Source organism: Vicugna pacos, chromosome 13, assembly GCF_048564905.1.
Source record: "Vicugna pacos chromosome 13, VicPac4, whole genome shotgun sequence".
Lineage (NCBI taxonomy): Eukaryota > Metazoa > Chordata > Mammalia > Artiodactyla > Camelidae > Vicugna > Vicugna pacos.
Genome location: NC_132999.1, coordinates 6,752,982 through 6,769,925, shown reverse-complemented (window position 1 = coordinate 6,769,925; position 16,944 = coordinate 6,752,982).

The following is a 16,944-nucleotide window of genomic DNA, read 5'->3' as shown; positions in this document are numbered from 1 at the left end:
TTTTCATTTTTTAGAATCCACTGTAATTCCAATAGAGAGGATCCATATGGGGTTTTATTCATTTGGGGTTGGCAGGAACCTGGAGACCCAAATAAGAGAGCCCCACGGGAAAAGTTACAAAGCACTGCATCTTTAGAATGACTTGGCTCGGGAAAAGTTCAAAGTTGGTCTCACTTTAGTGTACATGCTTTCAAGAGGACAAGAAGTGCCTGAATGGGGAGACTCCGTCTTCTTGCATCCTGAGGCCTGTCTGGCGCTGCATGGCTGGCTTACATACAGACTACTTCTTTTCTCTCACTTTTGAGAGTGCTGCTAATCAGGACCCTGTAACAATCAGACCAATTCCCAATCCATCTAGAGAAAAACAGCCATGTCATCTCTAGGTGCTCAGCAATCTGAGAAAATATCAGTCAGGACAGTTAGACCACACTGATTCAGTTAAACCCATTGGTTCAGAATCGTTGTGGGGACATAGGCATGAACTGGCAAAGAAAAAGAGTAAGAACATCTTAGGAGATGCAGATGTAGCATGCAAGTGCACACACGTGCACACACACCCACATACAGGCACACACATAGGGCTGCTGGACATAAAATTTCCAGTCTGAATAATTTGTACAAGAAGGGTATGGACATGGCTGACAGGTGAATTGGTGACTTGGAAAAACAAATAGAACAAATTTTAATTTAATTTTTTTAATGTAAAAGTCAGAGCCAAAAAGGGAAAATTAAGAAAGAGCAACATGAAGTTAATAATAAAGGGTGGAACATGAGACTTGCAGGATAGATCCAGGAAATTTAGCATAAGATTAATCAAAGTTCCAAGAAGATAAGTTAAAAAGGAACAAGTGAGGATGGGCAATAATTAAAAAGTCATTAAAGAAATTCCCTAAGATAGAAAAAGAACTGAATTTCTAGATTGAAGGGGTTCACTTTGCCCAGGAGGGAATGATTAGAAAAGACACATGGATTGACATGCACGGGTAGTTTTTTTTTTTTTTTTTTTTTAATTCTAAAAGTAATGAGAACAGTTCTGGAGCGAAAGGACAGGTTTCTGACAAACACAAAAGAATCAGATTGTCCTCAGACTTCTCATCTGCAACATTGCAAGTCACCAGAAAGAACATTATCTATAGCTATTTTACAGATTTCTAAGGGCCAGGAATCCGCTCCAATAGTCCTATAAACTGACACGTTATTTTTCACCTGTTAGGGTAAAAAATATTTTGGGCATATACAGTAAGTTCAAAAATATTACCCAATACCCTAATCTAAGGTAATAATTGAGAATAGGTGCCAACTAAACACTAGTAAGTCAGAACAGATACTTTAAAATAGGAGAAGATGTGTTCAAATCCATGTGATGCAGGCATATGGAGAGAAAAATAAGTCAGTGAAAAGAAAAAAATGGAAAAATAGATTTTAGTACGTATGGAAACTTAACATGATTAACATGGCGTTTCTATACAGTGGGGGGGAAAGATTTTTTAGTAAATTGTGCTATTTTAAAAAAAATTATAACGTGGCCATTCATCTGGAAGATAATAAAATTAAACCCTATATTGTGCCACATAAAGTTAAATTAGAGCTACATTAAAATCTTAAAAATATAAAATAATAACTATTCTGCAAAGCGGTCGAGGTGATTCCATGTACTGTCCAGGATGGAGGTGATCTGCTTTTTAAAACTGGAAATATCGAAGCTGTAAAACAAAATAAAAAAAGACATATTTGATTATAATGGCAATTGATACCATGAATAGAATCAATAGGCAAAACATAAATTAAAAACATTTATGACAGAAGAGAGAAGAAAGTTATTATCTATAATATGCAAAGATCTCTCACAGATTCGGTAGGTAGGGAAAAAAATCCTTTTGGAAAAATAAGCCCATGATGCAAAGAGGTAAGCTATGGATGAACAAATCAAAAACGGCCACTAAACATACAAAGCTGCCCAAACAAATTCGTCCCCAAAAAAGCAATAAAATATTAATGAGATATCTTCTCTTTATACCTATTAGAGAAGGAAATATTAAAGCAACTGAGGATATTATTATTGGTGGATATGTTAAAAAAAAAAAAGGATCTCATATACTTGTAGTGGACATTTGGACACATAGCCTTTGAAACAATCCAGCACACTGTTTTAGAATGAAAGTGCACATAGTCTTTGACACAGTAATGTCACTCCTGGGAATCTGTCCCATTGACATACAGTAAAAATCATGTAATGATTAATGTACCAAGATGTCAAGAATATTGTATGGCGTGGGGAAGAAATACACAAATACAACTGTTAACACAGTGAATAAATGAACTTCGCTAAGGGCATGGTCTAATATATTAAAAACACTAAATGGACTGGAAAATTATAAAACTTAACCCACGAGCTGAATTGGTCATCGGTAATGGGACAAAGCGGCATTATGTTCCCTTTTATGGGATCCTGAGAAGTGGCGGATATCACTTACGTAGTTTTCCTGCCAAAAATGTTTAGCTCAGATCTAATCAGGAGGAAACAACTGAGGAAGATTCTGCAGTCTAATACCAGAGACCTGAACTCTTCCAAAAAGTCAATGTCATGAAAGACAAAACTGATCAAAGCAATAGTCAATATTCAAGGAGAATACAGAGGTTTGATCACTCAGTGTAATACATGGCCGTTGACTGGATCCTAGATGGAAAATGCAGCTAAAAAGAATGTAAGTGGGACAGTTGAGGACGTTGAATAAGAATTATTTTAGATAATCGTATTAATGTTAAATATCCTCAGTCTGATCATTGTTTTGTGGTTACATGGAAGGCTGTCTTTATTCTTAGGAGCAACAGGCTGAAATATTTCAGCCTGAAGTGTAATAATGTTAACGACTCTCAAAAGGTTTATTTAAATGTTAACAGTTGGTTAATTTAAGAGGTAGGTGAATGTTCATTTTCTTCTTGCAACTTTTCGATGGGTTTAAAATTCTTCAAAATGAAAAAGCTAAGAAAAAATAAAGAAATCGGGAAATTTTATTAAGAAATTACCTAAACAAAGCAAAACAAAATATCTTGAATGAAACAAAACAAATCGTGGACTACAGTGTTGCTCAATTCTAAACCTCTGGGATAAGAGGAAGAATTGGTTCCTAATCTTTGGGAAGCAGCAAGGTTCTTCCTTGAGATCACAAGAAAACATGGCCCCATTATGCAGGAGAGAAGTCAGAGGAAGCGGATGGATTCAGATTTTAGCCCCTGCCTTTTGCATCACTCCTGACTCCTCCACTGCACAACCAGCTAGATTTCTTTTTTATTCCCTATACGCTGATAAATGTAAAACATGAACTCCAGATTCACATAATGCCCGCTTCTTACTGCCTCTATTAAGGCAAATTTAAAACTGATCTTGAGCCCGTGCAAGTCCCTCTTAGTGATATTTGAGATTAATCATTGTGACCATGCCCACCAGTGAGGGAAAAGGCAAGGAAGCAACAGCAAACGTTGTCTCGTAAGTGCTCAGTTGTGTTGCCATAAGAATCTTTTAAAAGTAATCAAGTTAACATGAAATTGAATGACTTTTGTATCCTACGAAAAATGAGATAATTCATTTGGAAAGTCACCAGGCTTTCGCTGAGAAAATGGATACTATATATGTATATATTCCCTGACACCTGGCACGTCTGAGATCATGTATACCAAATTTTAGCCTGGAGGGAATTTTTACCGAGAAGTTATAAACCTCTGAAAATAGAGGTTAATAGGAAATGCTGAAGCATCCTTAATGACAAGGTTGCTACGGCAACAATAGAAGCTTACCAGTAGCATCAAATATCTGCTGCATTTAGGGCTCCTTGTCTCCTTTGATAAGTTTTCCATGAGTGAAATAAAAGCGTCAATTGACTAGCTCAGGGAAGACTGTTCTCCCTGTGTCATAGAATCACTGACTTCCTGCGTAATTAGTTGAGCTAGACAGATGGGAGGGAGATAGAAAGAGAAAGAACCAGCGTGTGCCCAGACCGCCATTTTCCAGTGTAGCTGGGTTGCTATAATCCAGGGCACTGGGAGTTACAGTTTGAAGAAGCAAGGCCAAGGCAAGGGGGAAAGTAAAACAGCTGAATTAGCAGGCAAAAAGTAGTCATGTACAGCCTTTAGTTTTTTTGGAAAGGGCTCGAACGATGGGCCAGATGAATGCCTAAGAGAGGTTCTGAGATCCATTTTTAGTGCTCCTAGAGCAGCGGTTCACAGCGTGTGGTCCTCAGTGCTCCTCCAGGTGGGAGCAGCCTGGTCCCTGGTGGGGCTGATGTTTTCTCGTGTGAATATGTGGCCCTTCTGTTTCTGGCAACTATTAATACCGTGCTCACTTTTGTAATCAAAACCAGCCATCTCTTCATTGGCATCCAGTCCCAAACCTCATCATTTCTCTTATTGAGTTCCAGGCAAGGGCTCTGAATACTGCAAACACCATGGGGGTGTAATCACTGGTCTAAAAAGTTTTTATATATTTACCTGATTGGAATGGATCGTTTTTAAATAAAATGAATACGTTACCATGACTTTCAGCCCTTTGTCTACGTTTAGGCGTTAGAGAAAGTGAAGTGATTCTTATTTCATGGGTGATGAAACTAAAAGAGCAAAAATCAAATTGTTCCCTTCAGGCCTGAAACAATGGAGCATAAATACAGCCCATATTCTTGAGGCTTTCTCTTCAGCCTTGGTCCAAATCTGAGACCCAACTCACCTTTGGGGACTTTCAGGCAAATGCAAACTATGGTGCACACTCAGCTTGACAAGAGAGTGAAGGGTTGGCTGAGATGCTCTGGACACAGTATGGGAGACCAAGCGCTGGCAATATGTGCAGAGGCGCGGCCTTTAGAGGACAATGTTTTCAATGAAGCCTACGATCAGCTTCGTGAGCAAGGCTGGTAATCATTTCCGGAAAGAAGGTCATTTTTTATGGCCACCTGCAGGGCCCCTGCTGGGAATAACAGAAAATGCCATTTAAATTAATCCAGACATTTAGGGGCCGAGGCTGTAGCTGTCCAACAGAATCCTTTCATCTTCTAATCATGCTAATGCGCTTTACAGCTTCCCTTGCAGGTAAGTAGGTCCCTGCAGATGGAACCTGGGAGCAAGTGATGCGTGGATCTGGGCCTCGGGACACTGGTGTCCTCGCCTTCAGCCTCTTCCCTTCTGACAAGCTGAGCCCGACCCAGCCTGAACCACACAGAGGAGGACAATATTCTAAGGGAGAGCGGAGCAACAGCAGGGAAGAAACCCGCATCTCTGAATGGAAAAGGGTCTAGACTCTCACTTCCAGCCTGCCTGCTCACTAACCCAAACTATATGATGAGAGAGAAGAGATTTTCTATTTTCCACAAGCAACTATATTTTTTGGTCTCTTTTACACAGCACCTTAGTCTTGCCTTAATACTCCTTCCAGCGGCAGGATTTCTAATATATAAGAGGACTGGGATGTGCTTATTTCTCTTTTTGGTGGTACAGGCACCTTGCACTTTCCAAGTGGTGGGAAAGTAGGAAGGAGGTGACTTTGGGAAGCCCATTTCAGCTCCTGCACCTCTCTCTTGTATAACTCAAAAATAATATGCCCCAAATCAAGTGGCCTTTTTTTTTTTTTTTAAATGATTGTCTAGAATGATGGACTCGAGGGAGGATGTGAATGACATTAAGTGGTTGGTATCGCTTACAGCTTGGAAGCCAGGAATAATTTGGTGTGAGCTTGAGAAATTAGAGAAATTGGCAGGAAAAACTAGGGGAAAGTAAAATAGGGCAAGGACAAGATGTGAAAATCAGAAACCAGAAACAAAACACCGAGATTAAAGACAGGGGCTGTGTGCATACGCACGGCCGCAGCAGAAAGTCTGGAGTGATCGTAAACCCAAGTGCGAATGCAAGTCAGCAAAACGGTGCTGCTATGAAACGTCTAGCCCGGTGGTCACACAGGAGTGTGACGAGCCAGGTGTGGGAAGAGAGCTCCCCTCTGCACTGGCACTGGTGGGGACCTGATTAAAGGATGGCGTCTAGGTTGGTTCTCATCACTTTAAGAGGAATGCGGCAAAACTGGAAAGAGTCCAGCAAAGAGTAACAAAAATGATAAAAGGGTAGGAAAATAAACCCTGAGAAGGAAGGTTCCTAACTAGGATTGTTTAGGCTGAAGGATCAGGAGACCTGAAGGGTGACCTAACAGCAGTGTAAATATATGCCCGGCTGTAACAGTGAGCAAGCTGGCTAGTTGCTCCACTTGGACCTAACGAGAACCTAAGAGGGGAAACTTAGACTGCAGTCTTAGATTTGCATCAGATATCAAAAATTTTTTTTTTGAAAGAAAAGTTGTTCTACGTAGAAGCACTCTATGAAGGGATTTGGGGCAACAGGTTTTCTTCAAGATGCCGAAGACCGCAATGCAATGGGCATTCCCTTGGCATTAGAGGCAGGGAGCTCACGAGACTGAGCCAGTCATAGAGGGCTCACTGTTACCTTCAGAAGGGATACATGAAAAGGGGCGAATGGGTATATTTTATAAGGCTGCTGCCACAAGGGAAAAAAAATGTTTATATCCATTAAACTCATTTCCAATCTTAGTTTTGTATTTGTGATTTCGATGGAAACAAAACAGACCAAGATATTTAGGATTTGAATTTCTCCTCTTGCATTTGCCCAGGTAGGATACGAAACTCTAATGATGCCTATTGTCCACCCAAAATACTGGAGGTTTGGTTTGTTGGTTGGTTGGTTGGTTTTTTGCCTTTGAACTAGGTCTCATCCAGAGCAGTGGTTCTCAAAATGTGGTCCAAGGATCCCCTGGGAGTAGTTGAGACATTTCTGGGACTCTGCAAAGTCAAAGCTATTTTTATACCAACACTAAGATTTGTGGTTTCCAATAACCTTTTCATTGATGATGTACAAGCAATCGTGGATCACTTGTGCCCTAGCAGGAGTTAAGGTAGTGGCACCAAACTATCATAGTTGTCAACAGACTCTTCACTGACATGTACTCAGTTAAAAAAAGACCATGCCGATTTCACTCAAAAATGTTGTTGATGTAGCAGTAAGAATTGCTAATTTCATGAAACCTTGCCTTTTATTTTGTCTCTTTTTAATGCTGAAGGTGTCACAATGGGAAGGATGCACAAGGAAATTCTGCTGCACAATGAGGCGTGATTGTTATCTCAGAGAAAAGCATTTGCAATATTGTTTGAATTGTGAGCTGAACTGGCTGCGTTTCCCACCGAACATCATCTTTCCTCAAAAGAACGATTGGCAGATAAACTTGGCTATTCACACTTGGGTATTTGGTAGACATTTCATTGAAATTGAACCAGGTAAACATGTCACTTGAAGGAAAAAAATGCAACATTTGTTGTCAATGGTAAGATCTGAGCTTTTTCAAGTCAAAGAGAAATTTAAAATTCTAATTTCAAGAATTAGAATTTGGGAACAATTTCACTTTGGATAGTTTCCCAATACTTAAATAGTTTTTTCAGGAGATGGGTGGGTGTATTTGTAAATGTGATTTATTTTGATTGTATAAGGAAATGTGTCAACATTTGGAAAATTTGAGTTACTCTATGAGTCAATATTTTACAAACCTCCAGTATACGATATTACAAAATTATGCATGGGAAAAAAATCCATCCAAAGTGCAAGTTAGTCAAATAGTTTTAATTTAGTGGAATATGAAGGGTTTATGATGTGATTTCAGATTCCATATTGCAACTAACCTTAAGAAACTAATGTAAGTCAAGTTATGGTATAATATTGAAGAAGAATATCCAGCATCTATCAAAATATCCCTTCCTTTTTTTTTTCCCATCTATGTATCTATATGAAGCCAGATTATCCTCATGTGCTTCTACACAACCTGTTGCAAAAGACTGTGAAGGTAGATATGCCACTCTTCTCACTAATTTTTTTTGTTTGTTTTGGAAAAATATTTTAACTAAAAATATTATGCCCTGGGTTTCTTATTGTAATTTAAAATAAATAAATATTTTTAAAATGTCTCAGTTTTAATTCCTAATATGGTAAATATTGATACATATGACTCACATAAAAGCTCTATAGATTTCTCAATGATGTGTTAATGTTAAGGGTACCTGAGTCCAAAAAGTTTGAGAACAGCTCGTTTAGACATTTATATGTCTCACGCTTCTCTACGTTGGTTTATTAGACTATTATTCTCAAGTAGTTTTTGTTGAGCTAGGTTCTTACCTGTGTACTTACATAATACAGGTAAGACGAATTATGGTAACCCGTTAGATCATTCTTTAGCTGACACTTTATCTTTCTGGTATAAGCACCAACTGTTTGTGCCCTGGCCCTTGGCTGACTAGACATCTGACAATAGTAATGTAGTCATCGCCACCAGCTGTGTATAGGTTTAGAATGGCCAGAAGGGCGAATAAACACTGACTCGTTTATCAAATACTCCAATTGCTCACGATACCTGATTGGCTGCGATCACTTTCTTTTGGCCACCATGGGATTCCCAGGAATGTGTCACTTTCCTGTGAACACATCTCATCACGGGATTTGTGAGGTTATATTGCATCCCAGTATGATCCACATTTCATCCACAGGCAAATTTAACAAAGTCAAGCACTTTACAAGTGGAGAGGGTCAAATTCTCTAATTATCCACAGGTCTTCTGGATTGTATCAGGTGCTGTACAAAATCCAGATAGAATCGTGGTGTTGCTGGTGCCCTGAGTTCTGCATTCCTTCTCTTCTTGTATCTGCAGAAATTGACTGAGTTAATATGTCTGGTCACATGTATGAGAGTAACTTTGAAACATTTGGGAGCCTCATTTTGGACTTCAAGCATAGGCAGAGAGTGTCTGATTTTCAAGCTATTTGTTAAAAATATCTTCCCAATTATTTTCCAATATTTGGTAATAATGGGTGTGGTAGAACAGGTTTCCTGGGAAACAGACTCTGAGACAGAGAGTTGCACATAGATGCTTTATAAGGAGCGATACCTGTTAAGGTGAAGGAGGCAAAAACGGGCAGAGGGAATAATTACAAGAGAGGTCTCAGGCAATTTCGTGGGAATCTGGAGCTGGGATGGCCCTTTAGGGTTGCCTTAAATACAGGAAAGGGGGCCAGACCACTGAACCTTGAGTCCATTAGTAAGCTGCCACTGGGGAGGGGCCTGTAAGCTTTTGTGAGGTCAGAAAGGGACTCAGCCATAACAGGTCAGCAGTTGACATTCCCCATATCTGGGAGAATGAGTGCCTCACTCCTGAAGGATCTGGGTGACACACCACAGCATCCATTACAATGGACATTCTGTAAGCTCTGGAATCTGCATTTTCTTGTAAACTAAGTGAGCTAACATGGAAAACCTGCATCTCATTTCCCAAGAACATTTCCCATCTACATTCCCATTCTAATGTAGTATCTGTTGTTGGCTAATCTAGCAATAAGGAGGGGAATGGATATCATAAAATGTAGTGGAAACAAAGGAGAAATTAGAACAAAGAGTCCTCTGGAAAACATCTCTGGAATTGATGCAAAAGCCAATTTCACATGCTGATTTGAGGATACTAAAATGGGGAACAGCTTACTCTTTGCATTAGGCTAGTACCCAAATTTTAGTTCCCCCAAGTTCCACCAATACTATGACATTAAGATTCTGCAAATCAGATGGGTTGTCTCATGTTTTAGTATTTCCTTAAGACCTGTAAAGACTGCTGTTATAGAAAAGGGAGCCTTGGTAATGACAACAGAAAATTTTAGAAAGAACTGGAGGAAACTTTAAAGTTCATCTGATTCAGCCCCCTTACTTTACAGATACGAGGTGGTAACAGCCATTCCTTAAATGTGTGTGTGGTTTCCAACGTGGTGTTATTCAAATTGCAAAAATCCTTTCTTATTCTCATTGCATTTCTGCTGCGTGGTTATTGTGTTCATTTTACAAACGAAAAAACCCGATGGAGTCCCAGGTCACATATGGAGTAAATAGCTAAACTGGAATCAATACTCAGGTCTGCTTGATTTGACCTTTACACTTGGACTTCAGTACTGAAGTGTGCTATTTAGACAGAAGCCCTGAGACGTGTTTTCCTTTCAGTTGAGGAGTGGTACTGATACCCTGTCCTTAAATTGACAAAATGAATGTGTCAGCAACATGCTTTTTGCCATCCTATGGATTGCTTTCTTAGGTCACTTGGAGATTTTTTAGCAACATATAATATTAGAAATTCAGATATGCTTGTAATTGCAAAGGTCCCTCCTGACTGTCCTGTCGAAAGTATAGTCAAAAGTCATGGCCGGATACAAAGTTTCTCCTAGAACATGGCTAATCTTGATATTGTGAAAGATGTCTGAAAGGACTCAAGGAGATAAAATATTAAAACAATAAATTAGTAAATCCCAGTAAAAAATGTTTACTTAGTTTCTTTCATCTTACTAAGTATGTTACTCAGACTGTAAGTTTCCATCTTTTCCTCTTCCTTGCTTATTTAAATATGTCCTTGTTGCTGTTTTCAAGAAGATTTTATTGAAGTAAATGCTAAATGCAGAAAAGTACATTATACGTACAGAAAACACAGTATACACGCGTATACCATGCACGCACAGCTTGATGAAGTTTTAGAATCTGAAAACATCCATGCGCCCAAGCACTTTGTACCCCTTTTAACCTGATGTCATATGTGTCAGCATTATTGGATTAGGAGGGGCAAAAGCCCACATGTGTGATTTATCCCGGCCCCGTGCCCTGCTGCCCTGCGTCCCACCTCTGGGTAGAGGTAAGTGGTCGATAATCTCAGGTTTTACAAGGAGAAGAGCAAGGAGTTCCTTTTGACAGAATAAAGGCAGAAAGAGCTAAGAATGAAAATTGGGACAGATTGAAGAAGATCTTGAAAATCCCAGGATGCAAATATATTGTCAGGGAAATGACTCGAAAGAGAAGAGGTTAAGAGAAAATTGTATCAATCTACATCAGTAGTTCTGGGAAAAGTAATTTTGGATAGAGTATAAATGTGAGGAATATTGCAGAAATGGAAGCAACAGCACATGCCAACAACTACTGGCCATAAGGTGCAGAGAAGAGGCAGAAGACAAGCGTGGCTCTGGTGTTTGGATCTGGGTACTTGGCAAGGTGCAGGGAAGCACTGAAATGCAATGTGACCTGGAAAAGGACGGTGTTGGAGGGAACATAGTGGAGAATTTCAAGACAGTGCAGTGTCAATAACATAACTTACTTTACAATGAACAGAAAGAGGGAGGGTGGAAATTGGATTTACCTACTGGAACAGAAAGCAGATCACAAAGGGTGATTGGGTGGTAAAAATTTTAAAAATGGAAACCATAAGTATAAACTACCCTCTCCATTCAAGAAAGTTTTCAAGAAAGGAAACAAAATAGCCAATCTAGGAAATGCCTAGACCAGGAAAAAAACTTCTTATGAGGATGTGTAGACAAATGATGTCATACAGACTTAGGGAAAGAGAGAGGCCTCGGCAAAGGGAAACAGTTAGCAGGGGAGAGGATGTTACCCCAAAAGGGCACAAGAAAAGACCCCAGTTCTTGTCATACCCGGAAGATAGGAATTCAGATGGGAAATGAAGGAGTTGTGTGGTGAGAGTTTTTAAAGGCTTTATTAGCAAAGGGAAAGTGCACCTCCAGGAACGGGAGGCGGGCGGATCCACGGGCAGACAGCGGTGGTCCCTGTTTGCCCCCTTCTCTTACACCCTCCCTTAGAGGTGGTCTCTTGATTGGTTGATGGCTCTTGCCCCTGGAGTGCTTAGTCATGCTTGCCCCTTTTTGTGCATGTCCTTACCCATGATGACACAGAAAAACCCGTGGGGAGGGGCCCTAGACCGTAGTGCTAATTATAGTACAGTGAGCACTGGGTCCTGCCCGGTTAGGTCCTTGATGCTACCTCGCAGTTGCAGCTGTCAGGTTCTAACCGGTTTCTTGCTAGCGCTCATTTAGAGAAAGTAAAGCCCCTTTATGCTGAATGGGAAGATGGCTTTATGCTTTATGCCGTCTTCCAGATCATCTTCCCTCTCCACCTTTTCTGCCCGGTGTCCCCACTTACCGACTATCTAACAAAGAGAGCGCTTCCCTATGAGATCAGAATGAAAAGCTGAGCTTTTCACTGGAGAGACGGAAAGAGAAGGAATCAAGCTTTGACCTTGACTTTCTCTAGAAACCAGGACGTCATATCACACACGAAGCCGAAGGCGGGAAGAGAACTCTTGGGCTTGACACTCTGGGGACTACGGAGGGCTGTGAATCGCAGACGAGAACAAGTGCTGTCAGGCAGCAGCGCGGGCCCAGCTCGCTTCAGACGGCTCGGAACTGTGGTGGGACCAGCCAGCTTGGCCTTGTGACTTTCTTAGGCAACGTTTGGCAGCCTGGGACTGGGAGCCGAGAAGGCACACGATGGCATTTACCCGTTCTTGGGGATTGGAATGGCAGCTCTGAGGCAAGAGAGTGTGAAAAATCTAATAAAGTGGCTGACCCTAGTGTCAAGGCTGGTTAGGCAAGCAAATGAGGCCAGAAGAGGGACTGATGAACTGAGACAATAGTGAGCTATCAAGGGATGGGGGGGGGGAATAATGAGACTGAGGAACAGACTTCATTAGAAGTGAGGAGGCGAGAGACTTCTAATGTTGGGGGTTTGTGGTCAGAGCTTATTATAGCTTCAATTCAGATTGTCTAGAACGGGAATAAAAGAGATGAGATGATAATACTAGGGTCTGAATATTTGGGGTGGGATTGATCTTAACCAAAATTTGTTATTGTTGAAGGGTTTTTATTTTTTTCTTGTCTTTTTAAAAGCCAGCTTTGTAAGTGCCTTTGCAAATACCATGGCAAGGACTATGTGGCTGATAATTCCGATACACAGGCAATTATTGTCTGCAACAATCTTTCAGGTTTGTAGATGAATTTACAGTTGCATAAACACGGCCACGTCCATCAAGGAATTCTTTAATTCTCACAGCAAACCAGAAATATTTTCCTTTTAAAGATAATGAAACTGTAGACCAGAGAAGTTTAGTAATTGACCTGAGGTCACACAGGAGTAAATGGCAGCAGGGGGAATGATCCGACTCCAAGGCCAGGGTTCCTTTGAGTTTGGTGCCCTGGGTCCAAGTTAGAGTTTTCTCATTGACTTTGGTTTATAAAGATTCAGTGTTTCTTTAACGCTCAGAACCTGTGGGCATGTGCTAATTTACGCTGCCTTCTTCCAAGTTCAAAAAAGAATATGTGTTTAACTGTGTTCTCACACTTCATGAATATAATTGTCAATTTGTACCTGCTAAGTAGAAGGAATGTCAATGTTCAGGTATGATTATTTGAGTCCATAAACTTTATCTTAATCACTTGAAAGCAGAGAAAGGAAAATTAAAAGAAGGTCTTTGTGTATAAAACGACAGGCTTGACTCATGTTAATATAACAGACGTGCTATAGACATCGCTCTTGGTTTTTCTCTCATTTTAGGGCAGGGGCAAGAATGCATGGCAGGAAGCAGTTCTGAGTGTCTCCACCTGTCAGGGCTGTGACCGATTGTAGAAGAGTGTGCAAATTTTGATCTATATTGTTCTTTCTTTTGGCCAGTCTAACTGGGCTGCCTGTCTACAAAATGGAGAGTAGATTCAGAAATCGTCACGGACACCATCGGCTGCTGGCAAGAAGTGCATTTCCCTGGAGTCCTGAGGTTCAGACCTTGAGGGCTTTAACACTGCCGTCAGTCACTTTTTAAAAGTTTACATTTACATTTACGCCGTACTCGCTTGGGTTTATGTGTCGGTGCTGTAAAGCTGGAGAAGGCTGCCGTCCTAGCTTGGGTACCAAGTGATTGCCAGATGTCAGAGCTATGGTTTGTGACACTAAATGGGTGACCATTTCAAAATAAAGTGACTTAAGACAGACAACTTTCCAAATGTCCTCATAGTCCGGGGAAACAGAAAAATTCAGAGTAACAAGCAGAAAATGGTGGTGAATGAGTGGACTTTCCAGGTCATGGTGAGCTCTGATCAATTATCCTTAGTAACCAGGATATTCACGTTAGCTCTTTCTTCGTCTGCTCTTAAACATTCTCCTATCTAATTAACATTTCTTTTTCTTTGCTGAGTAGTGAAAAAATTTATTTGCTGAACCTCAAGAAGAACTTCCTTGCTGAATATTGCCTGCTTTTGATTTTGTATATGTGTCAATATTGCAGATCAAGACCAAGTCAAGTAATTGTTAATTAAACTCTCAGAGGTATATCTTCAAGTTCTCAACATTGTACTCTCACTGTTGACCCCTTTTAGTATCTAGAACATTTGTTATAATAAAAGGAAATGTCATAGAGAGTTTAGCATAAATAAAATGTGATAGAAAATCAGAGGAAATATGGAAAGCCAGAAAACCAGTAATATGAGGTATGAGACTGGGAAGATTGGGAAGAGGCAAATAATATGTGATAAGTGACTGGTATGTAACCTACCAAGCCCAAATACTAACTGGTCGGATACTATTCCATGATTTGTTTTATGGTAAATCAATATCATTTATTCATTAGGAGTTTGGGAAACATTACATACTTAAAGATGTATTATTATTTACTCACACACACGGAAGTAAAGAGTGGTAAATTTGTTTTTCAGTTAAGTTCAGTAAAGTTCCAGTTTCCTCCTTGAATTAACTTGTATATCCCAATTGAACTCTCTGTGTTTGCCTGGGTGACAAAATCTGGAGTGGGCAAACTACCCCACTGAATTGGAACACATAATTAAAAAGTACATCAGACTGAATTGGGAATTGGCGTTACTTCCCTGGGTCTCACTTATTGATAGTGAGCGTTGGACTTCGCCCTTCCAACATAAAAGCTCAATTACTTTTTCATTCTAATTGTCCCTGCTCAACCCATGTGACAATGTGAATGAAGCAACTTCTTCGGAGCCAAGATGCAGAGGCTCTGGACATGAGCAATTTGGTCCATTCGGGGCACCTGTCTGGATGAAACAATCAAATGCACCGTGATTTAAATTTATTCTATAATCTCTCAATGGTCCTTGCAGCTCTCAAAATCTGTGTTGTTTTATCATTTCTGGGTTCATTTGACTTATATGAAAAACTGAGGGTTTGTGTTAAATGATGACTAAACCTCCTTCTAGCTTTAAAATGTTGACGAGTCTAGAAGACAGCTCTTTGTTTTTTAAAGCTGATTTCAACCACACTCAGTTTTGTAGATTATTTTTCCCTTTAAACAAGAGAATTTTATGAGTTAAGATTTAGGTTTTTGCAACATCATAATTTCAGTCAACCATCAAATTGTTTTTGATTATTCAATCATGGTGTGATGGATACCAAACAACTGAATCTTTTTAATGCCATTCTTCTTCTGGATATTTTGAAAACCTATAATTAGTTTTAGAACAAACTAAAATACCAAAAACTGGAAGAAAAAAAGTTAAATTAGGGAAGTCATAATATCTATCATGGTAGAAGTATAATAAATTCCCTTTTTCGTTTAAAATACAACAGAACAGTTTTGGAAAGCAAACATTTGAGAAAGTAAACTATGCCACAATTAAATTTTATATTTTTTATATTATATTAATAATAAGGCATCGTGCATATACAAATAATCTGTTTTAATTTAGGTAGCTGCTTAATGACATATAAAAGGTGAAAGTTAAGTGGCATCTAGAATTATGTTCTCTTTTATTGGCATTGCCGTAGGGGACTTGTTTTTCAAAAAATAATTCTAATGCTCACAATAATTAAAGTTAGGGACATAGTCTCCTGAAAAGAGCAAATATCAATAGAAAAGAATAACATTTGCTCAGAATTTCTGGGAAATGCTGTGTTAACTTAGAAATTTATTTGACAACATAATAATAAAATGAACTTGATGATACCACACTGAAGAAAAGACAAAATTTCAATTGTCATTTAAATAAAGATATTCTAAGTGAACATTTTAAGATGGCTATTGATTCTTGAATATTAAGAAGTTAGCAAAAATAAGAATTTAGAAACTAAATTTTAAAAGGTTTTGTATTGCTAATTAGTTTATATTGATTAACTTATTTAATTTTGTAACTGTGTGCTTTTAAATGCATAGCAATAGATGTATTATAATTTTTCTTCCCCCTTTAGCATATTAGGTCTTTGGGTTCAAAGACTTAAGTGATGATTTAGGTTTTCAAAGACAGCTGTTAAATTATAATTACAGTTAAATATTCAAAATAATTTTACTGTAATATAAGAGCTGTAGGTTTTACATATGTACTTTTTCTGAAAAATTGCATCTAAGCTCATTCTATACACATATGATGGGTAATTATTTGTATCTGGTCAATCATATATAAAGATGTATAGAATATACACACATATACATACATACAGTTTTTAGGACTCATTTTGTATACTGTGAAACTGTAAAATATACTAAAAATTACTAAATTCATGACTATAAAATAATTAAGATGTTGTAAAATGTTACAGATACATGTACATGTTTTGTATATATATATATATATATATATATATATATATATATATATATGACTTAATAATCAGTCCAGAATTATGTAATAGTCACTTAGAACACAATTTTAAAAATGCCACTTCTCAGACATTTTACTTTAATGTGTTTGCTGTCTCAAATTGAATGACATTTCAGCATAGCTCATTGCATTGATGATATAAACAAGTCAGTGCCATTAGCTTCAATTTATCAATCACGGTGTTGCTTCAGCCGGTTGCAGACTTATAATGGTCAAAGCATCAATGTTGTCCTTCTAACTTATTCAAATGAAATGCTCGGAAAAGGCACCAAATAAAAATGTTCCCTCTGGTATGTATTCGGCATTCTGCGGAGTCTTAAACTCTACATAAGGTAATTAGTGATTTTCACTTGGCAACCTTTCATTTTTGTATGATTGCTCATCACTGTGAGCATTTACTACCTCCTCACCAGGTAGTGGTAGACTGCATCTA